The sequence below is a fragment of the Hippocampus guttulatus genome, chromosome 19 (assembly GCF_054856545.1).
Source record: "Hippocampus guttulatus isolate MCC_2025c chromosome 19, RoL_Hgut_1.0, whole genome shotgun sequence".
Classification (NCBI taxonomy): domain Eukaryota; kingdom Metazoa; phylum Chordata; class Actinopteri; order Syngnathiformes; family Syngnathidae; genus Hippocampus; species Hippocampus guttulatus.
Genome location: NC_141279.1, coordinates 11,780,632 through 11,804,531, shown reverse-complemented (window position 1 = coordinate 11,804,531; position 23,900 = coordinate 11,780,632).

The following is a 23,900-nucleotide window of genomic DNA, read 5'->3' as shown; positions in this document are numbered from 1 at the left end:
TACGAATGAGTTGTGTGGTCAAATTAATGCTTATATAGGCTTCAGGATGACCTCCTGAACTAAATACATGTTGAAGTGTGTGCATAAGTCCTTTGGTTTAGGCGTGACACCCAATTTGAGTTTTTATTGCTTTAAATGCATTTTCAGCCCGAGCTGAGCACGTTTTGTGAGTTTGAATGTATCTTGATAGGAATGAGTTGTGTATTCAAATTAGTGCCCATTTAGGTACAGGGGGACATCCTGAACAAAATACATGTTGAAGTGTGTGTATAAGTCCTTTGGTTTAGGCGTGACACTCAATTTGAGTTTTTATTCCTTTAAATGCATTTTCAGCCCGAGCTGAGCACGTTTTGTGAGTTTGAATGTATCTTGATAGGAATCAGTTGTGTGGTCAAATTAATGCTCATATAGGCTTCAGGATGACCTCCTGAACAAAATACATGTTAAAGTATGCGCATAAGTCCTTTGGTTTAGGCGTGACACTCAATTTGAGTTTTTATTGCGAAATGCATTTTTAGGCAGAGATGAGCAAGTTTTCTGAGTTTGAAGTATCTTCATAGGAATGAGTTGTGTGGTCAAAATAATGCTAATTTAGGCTTCAGGAGGTCATCCTGAACAAAATACATGTTGAAGTGTGTGCATAAGTCCTTTGGTTTTGGCGTGACACTCAATTTGAGGTTTTATTGCTTTGAATGCATTTTCAGCCCGAGCTGAGCACGTTTTGTGAGTTTGAATGTATCTTGATACGAATGAGTTGTGTGGTCAAATTAATGCTTATATAGGCTTCAGGATGTCCTCCTGAACTAAATACATGTTGAAGTGTGTGCATAAGTCCTTTGGTTTAGGCGTGACACTCAATTTGAGTTTTTATTGCTTTAAATGCATTTTCAGCCCGAGCTGAGCACGTTTTGTGAGTTTGAATGTATCTTCATAGGAATGAGTTATGTGGTCAAATTAATGCTCATATAGGCTTCAGGATGACCTCTTGAACTAAATACATGTTGAAGTGTGTGCATAAGTCCTTTGGTTTAGGCGTGACACTCAATTTGAGTTTTTATTGCTTTACATGCATTTTCAGCCCGAGCTGAGCACGTTTTGTGAGTTTGAATGTATCTTCATAGAATGAGTTGTGTGGTCAAATTAATTCTTATTTGGGCTTCAGGAGGTCATCCTGAACAAAATACATGTTGGAGTGTGTGCATAAGTCATTTGGTTTAGGTGTGACACTCAATTTGAGTTTTATTGCTTTAAATGCATTTTCAGCCCGAGCTGAGCACGTTTTGTGAGTTTGAATGTATCTTCATAGGAATGAGTTGTGTGGTCAAATTAATGCTCATTTAGGCTTCAGGTGGTCATCCTGAACTAAATACATGTTGAAGTGTGTGCATAAGTCCTTTGGTTTAGGCGTGACACTCAATTTGAGTTTTTATTGCTTTAAATGCATTTTCAGCCCGAGCTGAGCGCGCTTTCTGACTTTGAATGTATCTTCATAGGAATGAGTTGTGTGGTCAAATTATTGCTCAAATAGGCTTCAGGAGGTCGTCCTGAACAAAATACATGTTGAAGTGTGTGCATAAGTCCTTTGGTTCAGGCGTGACACTCAATTTGAGTTTTTATTGCTTTAAATGCATTTTCAGCCCAAGCTGAGCACGTTTTGTGAGTTTGAATGTATCTTCATAGGAATGAGTTGTGTGGTCAAATTAATGCTCATTTAGGTTTCAGGTGGTCATCCTGAACAAAATACATGTTGAAGTGTGTGCATAAGTCCTTTGGTTTAGGTGTGACACTCAATTTGAGTTTTTATTGCGAAATGCATTTTCAGGCAGAGATGAGCAAGTTTTCTGAGTTTGAAGTATCTTCATAGGAATGAGTTGTGTGGTCAAATTAATGCTAATTTAGGCTTCAGGGGGTCATCCTGAACAAAATACATGTTGAAGTGTGTGCATAAGTCCTTTTGTTTAGGCGTGACACTCAATTTGAGTTTTTATTGCTTTAAATGCATTTTCAGCCCGAGCTGAGCACGTTTTGTGAGTTTGAATGTATCTTCATAGGAATGCCTTATGTGGTCAAATTAATGCTCATATAGGCTTCAGGATGACCTCCTGAACTAAATACATGTTGAAGTGTGTGCATAAGTCCTTTGGTTTAGGCGTGACATTCAATTTGAGTTTTTATTGCTTTAAATGCATTTTCAGCCCGAGCTGAGCGCGCTTTCTGACTTTGAATGTATCTTGATAGGAATGAGTTGTGTATTCAAATTAGTGCCCATTTAGGTGTCAGGGGGACATCCTGAACAAAATACATGTTGAAGTGTGTGTATAAGTCCTTTGGTTTAGGCGTGACACTCAATTTGAGTTTTTATTCCTTTAAATGCATTTTCAGCCCGAGCTGAGCACGTTTTGTGAGTTTGAATGTATCTTGATAGGAATCAGTTGTGTGGTCAAATTAATGCTCATATAGGCTTCAGGATGACCTCCTGAACAAAATACATGTTAAAGTATGCGCATAAGTCCTTTGGTTTAGGCGTGACACTTAATTTGAGTTTTTATTGCGAAATGCATTTTTAGGCAGAGATGAGCAAGTTTTCTGAGTTTGAAGTATCTTCATAGGAATGAGTTGTGTGGTCAAAATAATCCTCATATAGGCTTCAGGATGTCCTCCTGAACTAAATACATGTTGAAGTGTGTGCATAAGTCCTTTGGTTTAGGCGTGACACTCAATTTGAGTTTTTATTGCTTTAAATGCATTTTCAGCCCAAGCTGAGCACGTTTTGTGAGTTTGAATGTATCTTCATAGGAATGCCTTATGTGGTCAAATTAATGCTCATATAGGCTTCAGGATGACCTCCTGAACTAAATACATGTTGAAGTGTGTGCATAAGTCCTTTGGTTTAGGCGTGACATTCAATTTGAGTTTTTATTGCTTTAAATGCATTTTCAGCCCGAGCTGAGCGCGCTTTCTGACTTTGAATGTATCTTCATAGGAATGAGTTGTGTGGTCAAATTAATGCTCATTTAGGCTTCAGGTGGTCATCCTGAACAAAATACATGTTGAAGTGTGTGCATAAGTCCTTTGGTTTAGGTGTGACACTCAAGTTGAGTTTTTATTGCGAAATGCATTTTCGGGCAGAGATGAGCAAGTTTTCTGAGTTTGAAGTATCTTCATAGGAATGAGTTGTGTGGTCAAATTAATGCTAATTTAGGCTTCAGGAGGTCATCCTGAACAAAATACATGTTGAAGTGTGTGCATAAGTCCTTTGGTTTAGGCGTGACACTCAATTTGAGTTTTTATTGCTTTAAATGCATTTTCAGCCCGAGCTGAGCACGTTTTGTGAGTTTGAATGTATATTCATAGGAATGAGTTGTATGGTCAAATCAATGCTCATATAGGCTTCGGGAGGTCATCCTGAACAAAATACATGTTGAAGTGTGTGCATAAGTCCTTTGGTTTAGGCGTCACACTCAATTTGAGGTTTTATTGCTTTGAATGCATTTTCAGCCCGAGCTGAGCACGTTTTGTGAGTTTGAATGTATCTTCATAGGAATGAGTTGTATGGTCAAATCAATGCTCATATAGGCTTCGGGATGACCTCCTGAACTAAATACATGTTGAAGTGTGTGCATAAGTCCTTTGGTTTAGGCGTGACACTCAATTTGAGTTTTTATTGCTTTAAATGCATTTTCAGCCCGAGCTGAGCACGTTTTGTGAGTTTGAATGTATATTCATAGGAATGAGTTGTATGGTCAAATCAATGCTCATATAGGCTTCGGGAGGTCATCCTGAACAAAATACATGTTGAAGTGTGTGCATAAGTCCTTTGGTTTAGGCGCGACACTCAATTTGAGGTTTTATTGCTTTGAATGCATTTTTAGCCTGAGCTGAGCACGTTTTGTGAGTTTGAATGTATCTTGATAGGAATGAGTTCTGTGGTCAAATTAATACTCATATAGGCTTCAGGATGACCTCCTGAACTAAATACATGTTGAAGTGTGTGCATAAATCCTTTGGTTTAGGCGTGACACTCAATTTGAGTTTTTATTGCTTTAAATGCATTTTCAGCCCGAGCTGAGCACGTTTTGTGAGTTTGAATGTATCTTCATAAGAATGAGTTATGTGGTCAAATTAATGCTCATATAGGCTTCAGGATGACCTCTTGAACTAAATACATGTTTGAAGTGTGTGCATAAGTCCTTTGGTTTAGGCGTAACACTCAATTTGAGTTTTTATTGCTTTAAATGCATTTTCAGCCCGAGCTGAGCACGTTTTGTGAGTTTGAATGTTTCTTCATAGGAATGAGTTGTGTGGTCAAATTAATGCTCATATAGGCTTCAGGATGACCTCCTGAACTAAATACATGTTGAAGTGTGTGCATAAGTCCTTTGGTTTAGGCGTGACACTCAATTTGAGTTTTTACTGCTTTAAATGCATTTTCAGCCCAAGCTGAGCACGTTTTGTGAGTTTGAATGTATCTTCATAGGAATGAGTTGTGTGGTCAAATTAATGCTCATATAGGCTTCGGGAGGTCATCCTGAATAAAATTCATGTTAAAGTGTGTGCATAAGTCCTTTGGTTTAGGCGTGACACTCAATTTGAGGTTTTATTGCTTTGAATGCATTTTCAGCCCAAGCTGAGCACGTTTTGTGAGTTTGAATGTATCTTGATACGAATGAGTTGTGTGGTCAAATTAATGCTCATATAGGCTTCAGGATGACCTCCTGAACAAAATACATGTTGAAGTGTGTGCATAAGTCCTTTGGTTTAGGCGTGACACTCAATTTGAGTTTTTATTGCTTTAAATGCATTTTCAGCCCGAGCTGAGCACGTTTTGTGAGTTTGAATGTATCTTCATAGGAATGAGTTGTGTGGTCAAATTAATGCTCATATAGGCTTCAGGATGACCTCCTGAACTAAATACATGTTGAAGTGTGTGCATAAGTCCTTTGGTTTAGGCTTGACACTCAATTTGAGTTTTTATTGCTTTAAATGCATTTTCAGCCCGAGCTGAGCACGTTTTGTGAGTTTGAATGTATCTTCATAGGAATGAGTTGTGTAGTCAAAATGTTGCTCATTTAGGCTTCAGGAGGTCATCCTGAACAAAATACATGTTGAAGTGTGTGCATAAGTCCTTTGGTTTAGGCGTAACACTCAATTTGAGTTTTTATTGCTTTAAATGCATTTTCAGCCCGAGCTGAGCACGTTTTGTGAGTTTGAATGTATCTTCATAGAATGAGTTGTGTGGTCAAATTAATGCTTATTTGGGCTTCAGGAGGTCATCCTGAACAAAATACATGTTGAAGTGTGTGCATAAGTCCTTTGGTTCAGGCGTGACACTCAATTTGAGTTTTTATTGCTTTAAATGCATTTTCAGCCCGAGCTGAGAACGTTTTGTGAGTTTGAATGTATCTTCATAGGAATGAGTTGTGTGGTCAAATTAATGCTCATTTAGGTTTCAGGTGGTCATCCTGAACAAAATACATGTTGAAGTGTGTGCATAAGTCCTTTGGTTTAGGTGTGACACTCAATTTGAGTTTTTATTTCTTTAAATGCATTTTCAGCCCGAGCTGAGCACGCTTTGTGAGTTTGAATGTATCTTCATAGAATGAGTTGTGTGGTCAAATTAATGCTTAGTTGGGCTTCAGGAGGTCATCCTGAACAAAATACATGTTGAAGTGTGTGCATAAGTCCTTTGGTTTTGGCGTGACACTCAATTTGAGGTTTTATTGCTTTGAATGCATTTTCAGCCCGAGCTGAGCACGTTTTGTGAGTTTGAATGTATCTTCATAAGAATGAGTTATGTGGTCAAATTAATGCTCATATAGGCTTCAGGATGACCTCTTGAACAAAATACATGTTGAAGTGTGTGCATAAGTCCTTTGGTTTAGGCGTGACACTCAATTTGAATTTTTATTGCTTTAAATGCATTTTCAGCCCGAGCTGAGCACGTTTTGTGAGTTTGAATGTATCTTCATAGAATGATTTGTTTGGTCAAATTAATGCTTATTTGGGCTTCAGGAGGTCATCCTGAACAAAATACATGTTGGAGTGTGTGCATAAGTCCTTTGGTTTAGGTGTGACACTCAATTTGAGTTTTTATTGCTTTAAATGCATTTTCAGCCCGAACTGAGCACGTTTTGTGAGTTTGAATGTATCTTCATAGGAATGAGTTGTGTGGTCAAATTAATGCTCATTTAGGCTTCAGGTGGTCATCCTGAACAAAATACATGTTGAAGTGTGTGAATAAGTCCTTTGGTTTAGGTGTGACACTCAATTTGAGTTTTATTGCTTTAAATGCATTTTCAGCCCGAGCTGAGCACGTTTTGTGAGTTTGAATGTATCTTCATAGGAATGAGTTGTGTGGTCAAATTAATGCTCATTTAGGCTTCAGGTGGTCATCCTGAACTAAATACATGTTGAAGTGTGTGCATAAGTCCTTTGGTTTAGGCATGACACTCAATTTGAGTTTTTATTGCTTTAAATGCATTTTCAGCCCGAGCTGAGCGCGTTTTGTGAGTTTGAATGTATCTTCATAGGAATGAGTTGTGTGGTCAAATTATTGCTCATTTAGGCTTCAGGTGGTCATCCTGAACTAAAGACATGTTGAAGTGTGTGCATAAGTCCTTTGGTTTAGGTGTGACACTCAATTTGAGTTTTTATTGCTTTAAATGCATTTTCTGCCCGAGCTGAGCACGTTTTGTGAGTTTGAATGTATCTTCATAGGAATGAGTTGTGTGGTCAAATTATTGCTCATTTAGGCTTCAGGTGGTCATCCTGAACTAAAGACATGTTGAAGTGTGTGCATAAGTCCTTTGGTTTAGGCGTGACACTCAATTTGAGTTTTTATTGCTTTAAATGCATTTTCAGCCCGAGCTGAGCGCGCTTTCTGACTTTGAATGTTTCTTCAAGGAATGAGTTGTGTGGTCAAATTAATGCTCATATGGGCTTCAGGAGGTCATCCTGAACAAAATACATGTTGAAGTGTGTGCATACGTCCTTTGGTTTAGGCGTGACACTCAATTTGAGTTTTTATTGCTTTAAATGCATTTTCAGCCCGAGCTGAGCGCGCTTTCTGACTTTGAATGTATCTTCATAGGAATGAGTTGTGTGGTCAAATTAATGCTCATTTAAAGTGTGTGCATAAGTCCTTTGGTTTAGGCGTGACACTCAATTTGAGTTTGTATTGCTTTAAATGCATTTTCAGCCCGAGCTGAGCGCGCGTTCTGACTTTGAATGTATCTTGATAGGAATGAGTTGTGTGGTCAAATTAATGCTCATATAGGCTTCAGGATGACCTCTTGACTAAATACATGTTGAAGTGTGTGCATAAGTCCTTTGGTTTAGGCGTGACACTCAATTTGAGTTTTTATTGCTTTAAATGCATTTTCAGCCCGAGCTGAGCACGTTTTGTGAGTTTGAATGTATCTTCATAGGAATGAGTTGTATGGTCAATTTAATGCTCATATAGGCTTCAGGAGGTCATCCTGAACAAAATACATGTTGAAGTGTGTGCATAAGTCCTTTGGTTTAGGTGTGACACTCAATTTGAGTTTTTATTGCGAAATGCATTTTCAGGCAGAGATGAGCAAGTTTTCTGAGTTTGAAGTATCTTCATAGGAATGAGTTGTGTGGTCAAATTATTGCTAATTTAGGCTTCAGGAGGTCATCCTGAACAAAATACATGTTGAAGTGTGTGCATAAGTCCTTTGGTTTTGGCGTGACACTCAATTTGAGGTTTTATTGCTTTGAATGCATTTTCAGCCCGAGCTGAGCACGTTTTGTGAGTTTGAATGTATCTTCATAAGAATGAGTTATGTGGTCAAATTAATGCTCATATAGGCTTCAGGATGACCTCTTGAACTAAATACATGTTGAAGTGTGTGCATAAGTCCTTTGGTTTAGGCGTGACACTCAATTTGAGTTTTTATTGCTTTAAATGCATTTTCAGCCCGAGCTGAGCACATTTTGTGAGTTTGAATGTATCTTCATAGGAATGAGTTGTATGGTCAAATCAATGCTCATATAGGCTTCGGGAGGTCATCCTGAACAAAATACATGTTGAAGTGTGTGCTTAAGTCCTTTGGTTTAGGCGTCACACTCAATTTGAGGTTTTATTGCTTTGAATGCATTTTCAGCCCGAGCTGACCACGTTTTGTGAGTTTGAATGTATCTTGATACGAATGAGTTGTGTGGTCAAATTAATGCTTATATAGGCTTCAGGATGACCTCCTGAACTAAATACATGTTGAAGTGTGTGCATAAGTCCTTTGGTTTAGGCGTGACACTCAATTTGAGTTTTTATTGCTTTAAATGCATTTTCAGCCCGAGCTGAGCACGTTTTGTGAGTTTGAATGTATCTTGATAGGAATGAGTTGTGTGGTCAAATTAATGCTCATATAGGCTTCAAGATGACCTCCTGAACTAAATACATGTTGAAGTGTGTGCATAAGTCCTTTGGTTTAGGCGTGACACTCAATTTGAGTTTTTATTGCGAAATGCATTTTCAGGCAGAGATGAGCAAGTTTTCTGAGTTTGAATGTATCTTCATAGGAATGAGTTGTGTGGTCAAAATAATCCTCATATAGGCTTCAGGATGTCCTCCTGAACTAAATACATGTTGAAGTGTGTGCATAAGTCCTTTGGTTTAGGCGTGACACTCAATTTGAGTTTGTATTGCTTTAAATGCATTTTCAGCCCGAGCTGAGCACGTTTTGTGAGTTTGAATGTATCTTCATAGGAATGCCTTATGTGGTCAAATTAATGCTCATATAGGCTTCAGGATGACCTCCTGAACTAAATACATGTTGAAGTGTGTGCATAAGTCCTTTGGTTTAGGCGTGACATTCAATTTGAGTTTTTATTGCTTTAAATGCATTTTCAGCCCGAGCTGAGCGCGCTTTCTGACTTTGAATGTATCTTCATAGGAATGAGTTGTGTGGTCAAATTAATGCTCATTTAGGCTTCAGGTGGTCATCCTGAACAAAATACATGTTAAAGTGTGTGCATAAGTCCTTTGGTTTAGGCGTGACACTCAATTTGAGTTTTTATTGCTTTAAATGCATTTTCAGCCCGAGCTGAGCGCGCTTTCTGACTTTGAATGTATCTTCATAGGAATGAGTTGTGTGGTCAAATTAATGCTCATTTAGGCTTCAGGTGGTCATCCTGAACAAAATACATGTTGAAGTGTGTGCATAAGTCCTTTGGTTTATGCGTGACACTCAATTTCAGTTTTTATTGCTTTAAATGCATTTTCAGCCCGAGCTGAGCACGTTTTGTGAGTTTGAATGTTTCTTCATAGGAATGAGTTGTGTGGTCAAATTAATGCTCATATAGGCTTCAGGATGACCTCCTGAACTAAATACATGTTGAAGTGTGTGCATAAGTCCTTTGGTTTAGGCGTGACACTCATTTTGAGTTTTTATTGCTTTAAATGCATTTTCAGCCCGAGCTGAGCACGTTTTGTGAGTTTGAATGTATCTTGATAGGAATGAGTTGTGTGGTCAAATTAATGCTCATATAGGCTTCAGGATGACCTCCTGAACTAAATACATGTTGAAGTGTGTGCATAAGTCCTTTGGTTTAGGCGTGACACTCAATTTGAGTTTTTATTGCTTTAAATGCATTTTCAGCCCGAGCTGAGCACGTTTTGTGAGTTTGAATGTATCTTGATAGGAATGAGTTGTGTATTCAAATTAGTGCCCATTTAGGTGTCAGGGGGACATCCTGAACAAAATACATGTTGAAGTGTGTGTATAAGTCCTTTGGTTTAGGCGTGACACTCAATTTGAGTTTTTATTCCTTTAAATGCATTTTCAGCCCGAGCTGAGCACGTTTTGTGAGTTTGAATGTATCTTCATAGGAATCAGTTGTGTGGTCAAATTAATGCTCATATAGGCTTCAGGATGACTTCCTGAACAAAATACATGTTAAAGTATGCGCATAAGTCCTTTGGTTTAGGCGTGACACTCAATTTGAGTTTTTATTGCTTTAAATGCATTTTCAGCCCGAGCTGAGCACGTTTTGTGAGTTTGAATGTATCTTCATAGGAATGAGTTGTGTAGTCAAATTAATGCTCATATGGGCTTCAGGAGGTCATCCTGAACAAAATACATGTTGAAGTGTGTGCATAAGTCCTTTGGTTTAGGTGTGACACTCAATTTGAGTTTTTATTTCTTTAAATGCATTTTCAGCCCGAGCTGAGCACGTTTTGTGAGTTTGAATGTATCTTCATAGGAATGAGTTGTGTGGTCAAATTAATGCTTATTTAGGCTTCAGGAGGTCATCCTGAACAAAATACATGTTGAAGTGTGTGCATAAGTCCTTTTGTTTAGGTGTGACACTCAATTTGAATTTTTATTGCTTTAAATGCATTTTCAGCCCGAGCTGAGCACGTTTTGTGAGTTTGAATGTATCTTCATAGAATGAGTTGTGTGGTCAAATTAATGCTTATTTGGGCTTCAGGAGGTCATCCTGAACAAAATACATGTTGAAGTGTGTGCATAAGTCCTTTGGTTTAGGCGTGACACTCAATTTGAGTTTTTATTGCTTTAAATGCATTTTCAGCCCGAGCTGAGCACGTTTTGTGAGTTTGAATGTATCTTCATAGGAATGAGTTATGTGGTCAAATTAATGCTCATATAGGCTTCAGGATGACCTCTTGAACTAAATACATGTTCAAGTGTGTGCATAAATCCTTTGGTTTAGGCGTGACACTCAATTTGAGTTTTTATTGCTTTAAATGCATTTTCAGCCCGAGCTGAGCGCGTTTTGTGAGTTTGAATGTATCTTCATAGGAATGAGTTGTGTGGTCAAATTATTGCTCATATAGGCTTCAGGATGACCTCTTGAACTAAATACATGTTCAAGTGTGTGCATAAATCCTTTGGTTTAGGCGTGACACTCAATTTGAGTTTTTATTTCTTTAAATGCATTTTCAGCCCGAGCTGAGCACGTTTTGTGAGTTTGAATGTATCTTCATAGGAATGAGTTATGTGGTCAAATTAATGCTCATATAGGCTTCAGGATGACCTCTTGAACTAAATACATGTTCAAGTGTGTGCATAAATCCTTTGGTTTAGGCGTGACACTCAATTTGAGTTTTTATTTCTTTAAATGCATTTTCAGCCCGAGCTGAGCACGTTTTGTGAGTTTGAATGTATCTTCATAGGAATGAGTTGTGTGGTCAAATTAATGCTTATTTAGGCTTCAGGAGGTCATCCTGAACAAAATACATGTTGAAGTGTGTGCATAAGTCCTTTTGTTTAGGCGTGACACTCAATTTGAATTTTTATTGCTTTAAATGCATTTTCAGCCCGAGCTGAGCACGTTTTGTGAGTTTGAATGTATCTTCATAGAATGATTTGTTTGGTCAAATTAATGCTTATTTGGGCTTCAGGAGGTCATCCTGAACAAAATACATGTTGGAGTGTGTGCATAAGTCCTTTGGTTTAGGTGTGACACTCAATTTGAGTTTTTATTGCTTTAAATGCATTTTCAGCCCGAGCTGAGCACGTTTTGTGAGTTTGAATGTATCTTCATAGGAATGAGTTGTGTGGTCAAATTAATGCTCATTTAGGCTTCAGGTGGTCATCCTGAACTAAATACATGTTGAAGTGTGTGCATAAGTCCTTTGGTTTAGGCATGACACTCAATTTGAGTTTTTATTGCTTTAAATGCATTTTCAGCCCGAGCTGAGCGCGTTTTGTGAGTTTGAATGTATCTTCATAGGAATGAGTTGTGTGGTCAAATTATTGCTCATTTAGGCTTCAGGTGGTCATCCTGAACTAAAGACATGTTGAAGTGTGTGCATAAGTCCTTTGGTTTAGGTGTGACACTCAATTTGAGTTTTTATTGCTTTAAATGCATTTTCTGCCCGAGCTGAGCACGTTTTGTGAGTTTGAATGTATCTTCATAGGAATGAGTTGTGTGGTCAAATTATTGCTCATTTAGGCTTCAGGTGGTCATCCTGAACTAAAGACATGTTGAAGTGTGTGCATAAGTCCTTTGGTTTAGGCGTGACACTCAATTTGAGTTTTTATTGCTTTAAATGCATTTTCAGCCCGAGCTGAGCGCGCTTTCTGACTTTGAATGTTTCTTCAAGGAATGAGTTGTGTGGTCAAATTAATGCTCATATGGGCTTCAGGAGGTCATCCTGAACAAAATACATGTTGAAGTGTGTGCATACGTCCTTTGGTTTAGGCGTGACACTCAATTTGAGTTTTTATTGCTTTAAATGCATTTTCAGCCCGAGCTGAGCGCGCTTTCTGACTTTGAATGTATCTTCATAGGAATGAGTTGTGTGGTCAAATTAATGCTCATTTAAAGTGTGTGCATAAGTCCTTTGGTTTAGGCGTGACACTCAATTTGAGTTTGTATTGCTTTAAATGCATTTTCAGCCCGAGCTGAGCGCGCGTTCTGACTTTGAATGTATCTTGATAGGAATGAGTTGTGTGGTCAAATTAATGCTCATATAGGCTTCAGGATGACCTCTTGACTAAATACATGTTGAAGTGTGTGCATAAGTCCTTTGGTTTAGGCGTGACACTCAATTTGAGTTTTTATTGCTTTAAATGCATTTTCAGCCCGAGCTGAGCACGTTTTGTGAGTTTGAATGTATCATCATAGGAATGAGTTGTATGGTGAAATTAATGCTCATATAGGCTTCAGGAGGTCATCCTGAACAAAATACATGTTGAAGTGTGTGCATAAGTCCTTTGGTTTAGGTGTGACACTCAATTTGAGTTTTTATTGCGAAATGCATTTTCAGGCAGAGATGAGCAAGTTTTCTGAGTTTGAAGTATCTTCATAGGAATGAGTTGTGTGGTCAAATTATTGCTAATTTAGGCTTCAGGAGGTCATCCTGAACAAAATACATGTTGAAGTGTGTGCATAAGTCCTTTGGTTTTGGCGTGACACTCAATTTGAGGTTTTATTGCTTTGAATGCATTTTCAGCCCGAGCTGAGCACGTTTTGTGAGTTTGAATGTATCTTCATAAGAATGAGTTATGTGGTCAAATTAATGCTCATATAGGCTTCAGGATGACCTCTTGAACTAAATACATGTTGAAGTGTGTGCATAAGTCCTTTGGTTTAGGCGTGACACTCAATTTGAGTTTTTATTGCTTTAAATGCATTTTCAGCCCGAGCTGAGCACATTTTGTGAGTTTGAATGTATCTTCATAGGAATGAGTTGTATGGTCAAATCAATGCTCATATAGGCTTCGGGAGGTCATCCTGAACAAAATACATGTTGAAGTGTGTGCATAAGTCCTTTGGTTTAGGCGTCACACTCAATTTGAGGTTTTATTGCTTTGAATGCATTTTCAGCCCGAGCTGACCACGTTTTGTGAGTTTGAATGTATCTTGATACGAATGAGTTGTGTGGTCAAATTAATGCTTATATAGGCTTCAGGATGACCTCCTGAACTAAATACATGTTGAAGTGTGTGCATAAGTCCTTTGGTTTAGGCGTGACACTCAATTTGAGTTTTTATTGCTTTAAATGCATTTTCAGCCCGAGCTGAGCACGTTTTGTGAGTTTGAATGTATCTTGATAGGAATGAGTTGTGTGGTCAAATTAATGCTCATATAGGCTTCAAGATGACCTCCTGAACTAAATACATGTTGAAGTGTGTGCATAAGTCCTTTGGTTTAGGCGTGACACTCAATTTGAGTTTTTATTGCGAAATGCATTTTCAGGCAGAGATGAGCAAGTTTTCTGAGTTTGAATGTATCTTCATAGGAATGAGTTGTGTGGTCAAAATAATCCTCATATAGGCTTCAGGATGTCCTCCTGAACTAAATACATGTTGAAGTGTGTGCATAAGTCCTTTGGTTTAGGCGTGACACTCAATTTGAGTTTGTATTGCTTTAAATGCATTTTCAGCCCGAGCTGAGCACGTTTTGTGAGTTTGAATGTATCTTCATAGGAATGCCTTATGTGGTCAAATTAATGCTCATATAGGCTTCAGGATGACCTCCTGAACTAAATACATGTTGAAGTGTGTGCATAAGTCCTTTGGTTTAGGCGTGACATTCAATTTGAGTTTTTATTGCTTTAAATGCATTTTCAGCCCGAGCTGAGCGCGCTTTCTGACTTTGAATGTATCTTCATAGGAATGAGTTGTGTGGTCAAATTAATGCTCATTTAGGCTTCAGGTGGTCATCCTGAACAAAATACATGTTAAAGTGTGTGCATAAGTCCTTTGGTTTAGGCGTGACACTCAATTTGAGTTTTTATTGCTTTAAATGCATTTTCAGCCCGAGCTGAGCGCGCTTTCTGACTTTGAATGTATCTTCATAGGAATGAGTTGTGTGGTCAAATTAATGCTCATTTAGGCTTCAGGTGGTCATCCTGAACAAAATACATGTTGAAGTGTGTGCATAAGTCCTTTGGTTTATGCGTGACACTCAATTTCAGTTTTTATTGCTTTAAATGCATTTTCAGCCCGAGCTGAGCACGTTTTGTGAGTTTGAATGTTTCTTCATAGGAATGAGTTGTGTGGTCAAATTAATGCTCATATAGGCTTCAGGATGACCTCCTGAACAAAATACATGTTAAAGTATGCGCATAAGTCCTTTGGTTTAGGCGTGACACTCAATTTGTGTTTTTATTGCGAAATGCATTTTCAGGCAGAGATGAGCAAGTTTTCTGAGTTTGAAGTATCTTCATAGGAATGAGTTGTGTGGTCAAAATAATCCTCATATAGGCTTCAGGTTGTCCTCCTGAACTAAATACATGTTGAAGTGTGTGCATAAGTCCTTTGGTTTAGGCGTGACACTCAATTTGAGTTTTTATTGCTTTAAATGCATTTTCAGCCCGAGCTGAGCACGTTTTGTGAGTTTGAATGTATCTTCATAGGAATGCCTTATGTGGTCAAATTAATGCTCATATAGGCTTCAGGATGACCTCCTGAACTAAATACATGTTGAAGTGTGTGCATAAGTCCTTTGGTTTAGGCGTGACATTCAATTTGAGTTTTTATTGCTTTAAATGCATTTTCAGCCCGAGCTGAGCGCGCTTTCTGACTTTGAATGTATCTTCATAGGAATGAGTTGTGTGGTCAAATTAATGCTCATTTAAAGTGTGTGCATAAGTCCTTTGGTTTAGGCGTGACACTCAATTTGAGTTTTTATTGCTTTAAATGCATTTTCAGCCCGAGCTGAGCGCGCGTTCTGACTTTGAATGTATCTTGATAGGAATGAGTTGTGTGGTCAAATTAATGCTCATATAGGCTTCAGGATGACCTCTTGAACTAAATACATGTTGAAGTGTGTGCATAAGTCCTTTGGTTTAGGCGTGACACTCAATTTGAGTTTTTATTGCTTTAAATGCATTTTCAGCCCGAGCTGAGCACGTTTTGTGAGTTTGAATGTATCGTCATAGGAATGAGTTGTATGGTCAAATTAATGCTCATATAGGCTTCAGGATGACCTCCTGAACTAAATACATGTTGAAGTGTGTGCATAAGTCCTTTGGTTTAGACGTGACACTCAATTTGAGTATTTATTGCTTTAAATGCATTTTCAGCCCGAGCTGAGCACGTTTTGTGAGTTTGAATGTATCTTCATAGGAATGAGTTGTGTGGTCAAATTAATGCTCATATGGGCTTCAGGAGGTCATCCTGAACAAAATACATGTTGAAGTGTGTGCATACATCCTTTGGTTTAGGCGTGACACTCAATTTGAGTTTTTATTGCTTTAAATGCATTTTCAGCCCGAGCTGAGCACGTTTTGTGAGTTTGAATGTATCTTCATAGGAATGAGTTGTGTGTTCAAATTAATGCTCATATGGGCTTTAGGAGGTCATCCTGAACAAAATACATGTGTAAGTGTGTGCATAAGTCCTTTGGTTTAGGTGTGACACTCAATTTGAGTTTTTATTGCTTTAAATGCATTTTCAGCCCGAGCTGAGCACGTTTTGTGAGTTTGAATGTATCTTCATAGGAATGAGTTGTGTGGTCAAATTAATGCTCATTTAGGCGTCAGGTCGTCATCCTGAACAAAATACATGTTGAAGTGTGTGCATAAGTCCTTTGGTTTAGGCGTGAGACTCAATTTGAGTTTTTATTGCTTTAAATGCATTTTCAGCCCGAGCTGAGCACGTTTTTTGAGTTTGAATGTATCTTCATAGGAATGAGATGTGTGGTCAAATTAATGCTCATTAAGGTGTCAGGTGGTCATCCTGAACAAAATACATGTTGAAGTGTGTGCATAAGTCCTTTGGTTTAAGCGTGAGACTCAATTTGAGTTTTTATTGCCTTAAATGCATTTTCAGCCCGAGCTGAGCACGTTTTGTGAGTTTGAATGTATCTTCATAGGAATGAGTTTTGTAGTCAAATTAATGCTCATATGGGCTTCAGGAGATCATCCTGAACAAAATACATGTTGAAGTGTGTGCATAAGTCCTTTGGTTTAGTCGTGACACTCAATTTGAGTTTTTATTGCTTTAAATGCTTTTTCAGCCCGAACTGAGCGCGCTTTCTGACTTTGAATGTATCTTCATAGGAATGAGTTGTGTGGTCAAATTATTGCTCATTTAGGCTTCAGGAGGTCATCCTGAACAAAATACATGTTGAAGTGTGTGATAAGTCCTTTTTTAGGCGTGACACTCAATTTGAGTTTTTATTGCTTTAAATGCATTTTCAGCCCGAGCTGAGCACGTTTTGTGAGTTTGAATGTATCTTGATAGGAATGAGTTGTGTGGTCAAATTAATGCTCATATAGGCTTCAAGATGACCTCCTGAACTAAATACATGTTGAAGTGTGTGCATAAGTCCTTTGGTTTAGGCGTGACACTCAATTTGAGTTTTTATTGCGAAATGCATTTTCAGGCAGAGATGAGCAAGTTTTCTGAGTTTGAATGTATCTTCATAGGAATGAGTTGTGTGGTCAAAATAATCCTCATATAGGCTTCAGGATGTCCTCCTGAACTAAATACATGTTGAAGTGTGTGCATAAGTCCTTTGGTTTAGGCGTGACACTCAATTTGAGTTTTTATTGCTTTAAATGCATTTTCAGCCCGAGCTGAGCACGTTTTGTGAGTTTGAATGTATCTTCATAGGAATGCCTTATGTGGTCAAATTAATGCTCATATAGGCTTCAGGATGACCTCCTGAACTAAATACATGTTGAAGTGTGTGCATAAGTCCTTTGGTTTAGGCGTGACATTCAATTTGAGTTTTTATTGCTTTAAATGCATTTTCAGCCCGAGCTGAGCGCGCTTTCTGACTTTGAATGTATCTTCATAGGAATGAGTTGTGTGGTCAAATTAATGCTCATTTAGGCTTCAGGTGGTCATCCTGAACAAAATACATGTTAAAGTGTGTGCATAAGTCCTTTGGTTTAGGCGTGACACTCAATTTGAGTTTTTATTGCTTTAAATGCATTTTCAGCCCGAGCTGAGCGCGCTTTCTGACTTTGAATGTATCTTCATAGGAATGAGTTGTGTGGTCAAATTAATGCTCATTTAGGCTTCAGGTGGTCATCCTGAACAAAATACATGTTGAAGTGTGTGCATAAGTCCTTTGGTTTATGCGTGACACTCAATTTCAGTTTTTATTGCTTTAAATGCATTTTCAGCCCGAGCTGAGCACGTTTTGTGAGTTTGAATGTTTCTTCATAGGAATGAGTTGTGTGGTCAAATTAATGCTCATATAGGCTTCAGGATGACCTCCTGAACTAAATACATGTTGAAGTGTGTGCATAAGTCCTTTGGTTTAGGCGTGACACTCATTTTGAGTTTTTATTGCTTTAAATGCATTTTCAGCCCGAGCTGAGCACGTTTTGTGAGTTTGAATGTATCTTGATAGGAATGAGTTGTGTGGTCAAATTAATGCTCATATAGGCTTCAGGATGACCTCCTGAACTAAATACATGTTGAAGTGTGTGCATAAGTCCTTTGGTTTAGGCGTGACACTCAATTTGAGTTTTTATTGCTTTAAATGCATTTTCAGCCCGAGCTGAGCACGTTTTGTGAGTTTGAATGTATCTTGATAGGAATGAGTTGTGTATTCAAATTAGTGCCCATTTAGGTGTCAGGGGGACATCCTGAACAAAATACATGTTGAAGTGTGTGTATAAGTCCTTTGGTTTAGGCGTGACACTCAATTTGAGTTTTTATTCCTTTAAATGCATTTTCAGCCCGAGCTGAGCACGTTTTGTGAGTTTGAATGTATCTTGATAGGAATCAGTTGTGTGGTCAAATTAATGCTCATATAGGCTTCAGGATGACCTCCTGAACAAAATACATGTTAAAGTATAAGTCCTTTGGTTTAGGCGTGACACTCAATTTGAGTTTTTATTGCGAAATGCATTTTCAGGCAGAGATGAGCAAGTTTTCTGAGTTTGAAGTATCTTCATAGGAATGAGTTGTGTGGTCAAAATAATCCTCATATAGGCTTCAGGTTGTCCTCCTGAACTAAATACATGTTGAAGTGTGTGCATAAGTCCTTTGGTTTAGGCGTGACACTCAATTTGAGTTTTTATTGCTTTAAATGCATTTTCAGCCCGAGCTGAGCACGTTTTGTGAGTTTGAATGTATCTTCATAGGAATGCCTTATGTGGTCAAATTAATGCTCATATAGGCTTCAGGATGACCTCCTGAACTAAATACATGTTGAAGTGTGTGCATAAGTCCTTTGGTTTAGGCGTGACATTCAATTTGAGTTTTTATTGCTTCAAATGCATTTTCAGCCCGAGCTGAGCGCGCTTTCTGACTTTGAATGTATCTTCATAGGAATGAGTTGTGTGGTCAAATTAATGCTCATTTAAAGTGTGTGCATAAGTCCTTTGGTTTAGGCGTGACACTCAATTTGAGTTTTTATTGCTTTAAATGCATTTTCAGCCCGAGCTGAGCGCGCGTTCTGACTTTGAATGTATCTTGATAGGAATGAGTTGTGTGGTCAAATTAATGCTCATATAGGCTTCAGGATGACCTCTTGAACTAAATACATGTTGAAGTGTGTGCATAAGTCCTTTGGTTTAAGCGTGACACTCAATTTGAGTTTTTATTGCTTTAAATGCATTTTCAGCCCGAGCTGAGCACGTTTTGTGAGTTTGAATGTATCTTCATAGGAATGAGTTGTATGGTCAAATTAATGCTCATATAGGCTTTAGGATGACCTCCTGAACTAAATACATGTTGAAGTGTGTGCATAAGTCCTTTGGTTTAGGCGTGACACTCAATTTGAGTTTTTATTGCTTTAAATGCATTTTCAGCCCGAGCTGAGCACGTTTTGTGAGTTTGAATGTATCTTCATAGGAATGAGTTGTGTGGTCAAATTATTGCTCAAATAGGCTTCAGGAGGTCATCCTGAACAAAATACATGTTGAAGTGTGTGCATAAGTCCTTTGGTTCAGGCGTGACACTCAATTTGAGTTTTTATTGCTTTAAATGCATTTTCAGCCCGAGCTGAGCACGTTTTGTGAGTTTGAATGTATCTTCATAGGAATGAGTTGTGTAGTCAAATTAATGCTCATATGGGCTTCAGGAGGTCATCCTGAACAAAATACATGTTGAAGTGTGTGCATAAGTCCTTTGGTTTAGGTGTGACACTCAATTTGAGTTTTTATTTCTTTAAATGCATTTTCAGCCCGAGCTGAGCACGTTTTGTGAGTTTGAATGTATCTTCATAGGAATGAGTTGTGTGGTCAAATTAATGCTTATTTAGGCTTCAGGAGGTCATCCTGAACAAAATACATGTTGAAGTGTGTGCATAAGTCCTTTTGTTTAGGCGTGACACTCAATTTGAATTTTTATTGCTTTAAATGCATTTTCAGCCCGAGCTGAGCACGTTTTGTGAGTTTGAATGTATCTTCATAGAATGAGTTGTGTGGTCAAATTAATGCTTATTTGGGCTTCAGGAGGTCATCCTGAACAAAATAAATGTTGAAGTGTGTGCATAAGTCCTTTGGTTTAGGCATGACACTCAATTTGAGTTTTTATTGCTTTAAATGCATTTTCAGCCCGAGCTGAGCGCGTTTCGTGAGTTTGAATGTATCTTCATAGGAATGAGTTGTGTGGTCAAATTAATGCTCATTTAGGCTACAGGAGGTCATCCTGAACAAAATACATGTTGAAGTGTGTGCATAAGTCCTTTGGTTTAGGCGTGACACTCAATTTGAGTTTTTATTGCTTTAACTGCATTTTCAGCCCGAGCTGAGCACGTTTTGTGAGTTTGAATGTATCTTCATAGGAATGAGTTGTGTGGTCAAATTATTGCTCATTTAGGCTTCAGGTGGTCATCCTGAACTAAATACATGTTGAAGTGTGTGCATAAATCCTTTGGTTTAGGCGTGACACTCAATTTGAGTTTTTATTGCTTTAAATGCATTTTCAGCCCGAGCTGAGCGCGCTTTCTGACTTTGAATGTATCTTCATAGGAATGAGTTGTGTGGTCAAATTATTGCTCAAATAGGCTTCAGGAGGTCATCCTGAACAAAATACATGTTGAAGTGTGTGCATAAGTCCTTTGGTTCAGGCGTGACACTCAATTTGAGTTTTTATTGCTTTAAATGCATTTTCAGCCCGAGCTGAGCACGTTTTGTGAGTTTGAATGTATCTTCATAGGAATGAGTTGTGTAGTCAAATTAATGCTCATATGGGCTTCAGGAGGTCATCCTGAACAAAATACATGTTGAAGTGTGTGCATAAGTCCTTTGGTTTAGGTGTGTCACTCAATTTGAGTTTTTATTTCTTTAAATGCATTTTCAGCCCGAGCTGAGCACGTTTTGTGAGTTTGAATGTATCTTCATAGGAATGAGTTGTGTGGTCAAATTAATGCTTATTTAGGCTTCAGGAGGTCATCCTGAACAAAATACATGTTGAAGTGTGTGCATAAGTCCTTTTGTTTAGGCGTGACACTCAATTTGAATTTTTATTGCTTTAAATGCATTTTCAGCCCAAGCTGAGCACGTTTTGTGAGTTTGAATGTATCTTCATAGAATGATTTGTTTGGTCAAATTAATGCTTATTTGGGCTTCAGGAGGTCATCCTGAACAAAATACATGTTGGAGTGTGTGCATAAGTCCTTTGGTTTAGGTGTGACACTCAATTTGAGTTTTTATTGCTTTAAATGCATTTTCAGCCCGAACTGAGCACGTTTTGTGAGTTTGAATGTATCTTCATAGGAATGAGTTGTGTGGTCAAATTAATGCTCATTTAGGCTTCAGGTGGTCATCCTGAACAAAATACATGTTGAAGTGTGTGAATAAGTCCTTTGGTTTAGGTGTGACACTCAATTTGAGTTTTATTGCTTTAAATGCATTTTCAGCCCGAGCTGAGCACGTTTTGTGAGTTTGAATGTATCTTCATAGGAATGAGTTGTGTGGTCAAATTAATGCTCATTTAGGCTTCAGGTGGTCATCCTGAACTAAATACATGTTGAAGTGTGTGCATAAGTCCTTTGGTTTAGGCATGACACTCAATTTGAGTTTTTATTGCTTTAAATGCATTTTCAGCCCGAGCTGAGCGCGTTTTGTGAGTTTGAATGTATCTTCATAGGAATGAGTTGTGTGGTCAAATTATTGCTCATTTAGGCTTCAGGTGGTCATCCTGAACTAAAGACATGTTGAAGTGTGTGCATAAGTCCTTTGGTTTAGGTGTGACACTCAATTTGAGTTTTTATTGCTTTAAATGCATTTTCTGCCCGAGCTGAGCACGTTTTGTGAGTTTGAATGTATCTTCATAGGAATGAGTTGTGTGGTCAAATTATTGCTCATTTAGGCTTCAGGTGGTCATCCTGAACTAAAGACATGTTGAAGCGTGTGCATAAGTCCTTTGGTTTAGGCGTGACACTCAATTTGAGTTTTTATTGCTTTAAATGCATTTTCAGCCCGAGCTGAGCGCGCTTTCTGACTTTGAATGTTTCTTCAAGGAATGAGTTGTGTGGTCAAATTAATGCTCATATGGGCTTCAGGAGGTCATCCTGAACAAAATACATGTTGAAGTGTGTGCATACGTCCTTTGGTTTAGGCGTGACACTCAATTTGAGTTTTTATTGCTTTAAATGCATTTTCAGCCCGAGCTGAGCGCGCTTTCTGACTTTGAATGTATCTTCATAGGAATGAGTTGTGTGGTCAAATTATTGCTCATTTGGGCTACAGGAGGTCATCCTGAACAAAATACATGTTGAAGTGTGTGCATAAGTCCTTTGATTTAGGCGTGACACTCAATTTGAGTTTTTATTGCTTTAAATGCATTTTCAGCCCGAGCTGAGCACGTTTTGTGAGTTTGAATGTATCTTCATAGGAATGAGTTGTGTGGTCAAATTAATGCTCATATGGGCTTCAGGAGGTCATCCTGAACAAAATACATGTTGAAGTGTGTGCATACATCCTTTGGTTTAGGCGTGACACTCAATTTGAGTTTTTATTGCTTTAAATGCATTTTCAGCCCGAGCTGAGCACGTTTTGTGAGTTTGAATGTATCTTCATAGGAATGAGTTGTGTGTTCAAATTAATGCTCATATGGGCTTCAGGAGGTCATCCTGAACAAAATACATGTGTAAGTGTGTGCATAAGTCCTTTGGTTTAGGTGTGACACTCAATTTGAGTTTTTATTGCTTTAAATGCATTTTCAGCCCGAGCTGAGCACGTTTTGTGAGTTTGAATGTATCTTCATAGGAATGAGATGTGTGGTCAAATGAATGCTCATTTAGGCGTCAGGTCGTCATCCTGAACAAAATACATGTTGAAGTGTGTGCATAAGTCCTTTGGTTTAGGCGTGAGACTCAATTTGAGTTTTTATTGCTTTAAATGCATTTTCAGCCCGAGCTGAGCACGTTTTTTGAGTTTGAATGTATCTTCATAGGAATGAGATGTGTGGTCAAATTAATGCTCATTAAGGTGTCAGGTGGTCATCCTGAACAAAATACATGTTGAAGTGTGTGCATAAGTCCTTTGGTTTAAGCGTGAGACTCAATTTGAGTTTTTATTGCCTTAAATGCATTTTCAGCCCGAGCTGAGCACGTTTTGTGAGTTTGAATGTATCTTCATAGGAATGAGTTTTGTAGTCAAATTAATGCTCATATGGGCTTCAGGAGATCATCCTGAACAAAATACATGTTGAAGTGTGTGCATAAGTCCTTTGGTTTAGTCGTGACACTCAATTTGAGTTTTTATTGCTTTAAATGCTTTTTCAGCCCGAACTGAGCGCGCTTTCTGACTTTGAATGTATCTTCATAGGAATGAGTTGTGTGGTCAAATTATTGCTCATTTAGGCTTCAGGAGGTCATCCTGAACAAAATACATGTTGAAGTGTGTGATAAGTCCTTTTTTAGGCGTGACACTCAATTTGAGTTTTTATTGCTTTAAATGCATTTTCAGCCCGAGCTGAGCACGTTTTGTGAGTTTGAATGTATCTTCATAGGAATGAGTTGTGTGGTCAAATTATTGCTCATTTAGGCTTCAGGAGGTCATCCTGAACAAAATACATGTTGAAGTGTGTGCATAAGTCCTTTGGTTTAGGCGTGACACTCAATTTGAGTTTTTATTGCTTTAAATGCATTTTCAGCCCGAGCTGAGCACGTTTTGTGAGTTTGAATGTATCTTCATAGGAATGAGTTGTGTGAATTAATGCTCATTTAGGCTTCAGGTGGTCATCCTGAACTAATTACATGTTAAAGTGTGTGCATAATTCCTTGGGTTTAGGCGTGACACTCAATTTGAGTTTTTATTGCTTTAAATGCATTTTCAGCCCGAGCTGAGCACGTTTTGTGAGTTTGAATGTATCTTCATAGGAATGAGTTGTGTGGTCAAATTAATGCTCATTTAGGCGTCAGGTGGTCATCCTGAACAAAATACATGTTGAAGTGTGTGCATAAGTCTTTTGGTTTAGGCGTGAGACTCAATTTGAGTTTTTATTGCCTTAAATGCATTTTCAGCCCGAGCTGAGCACGTTTTGTGA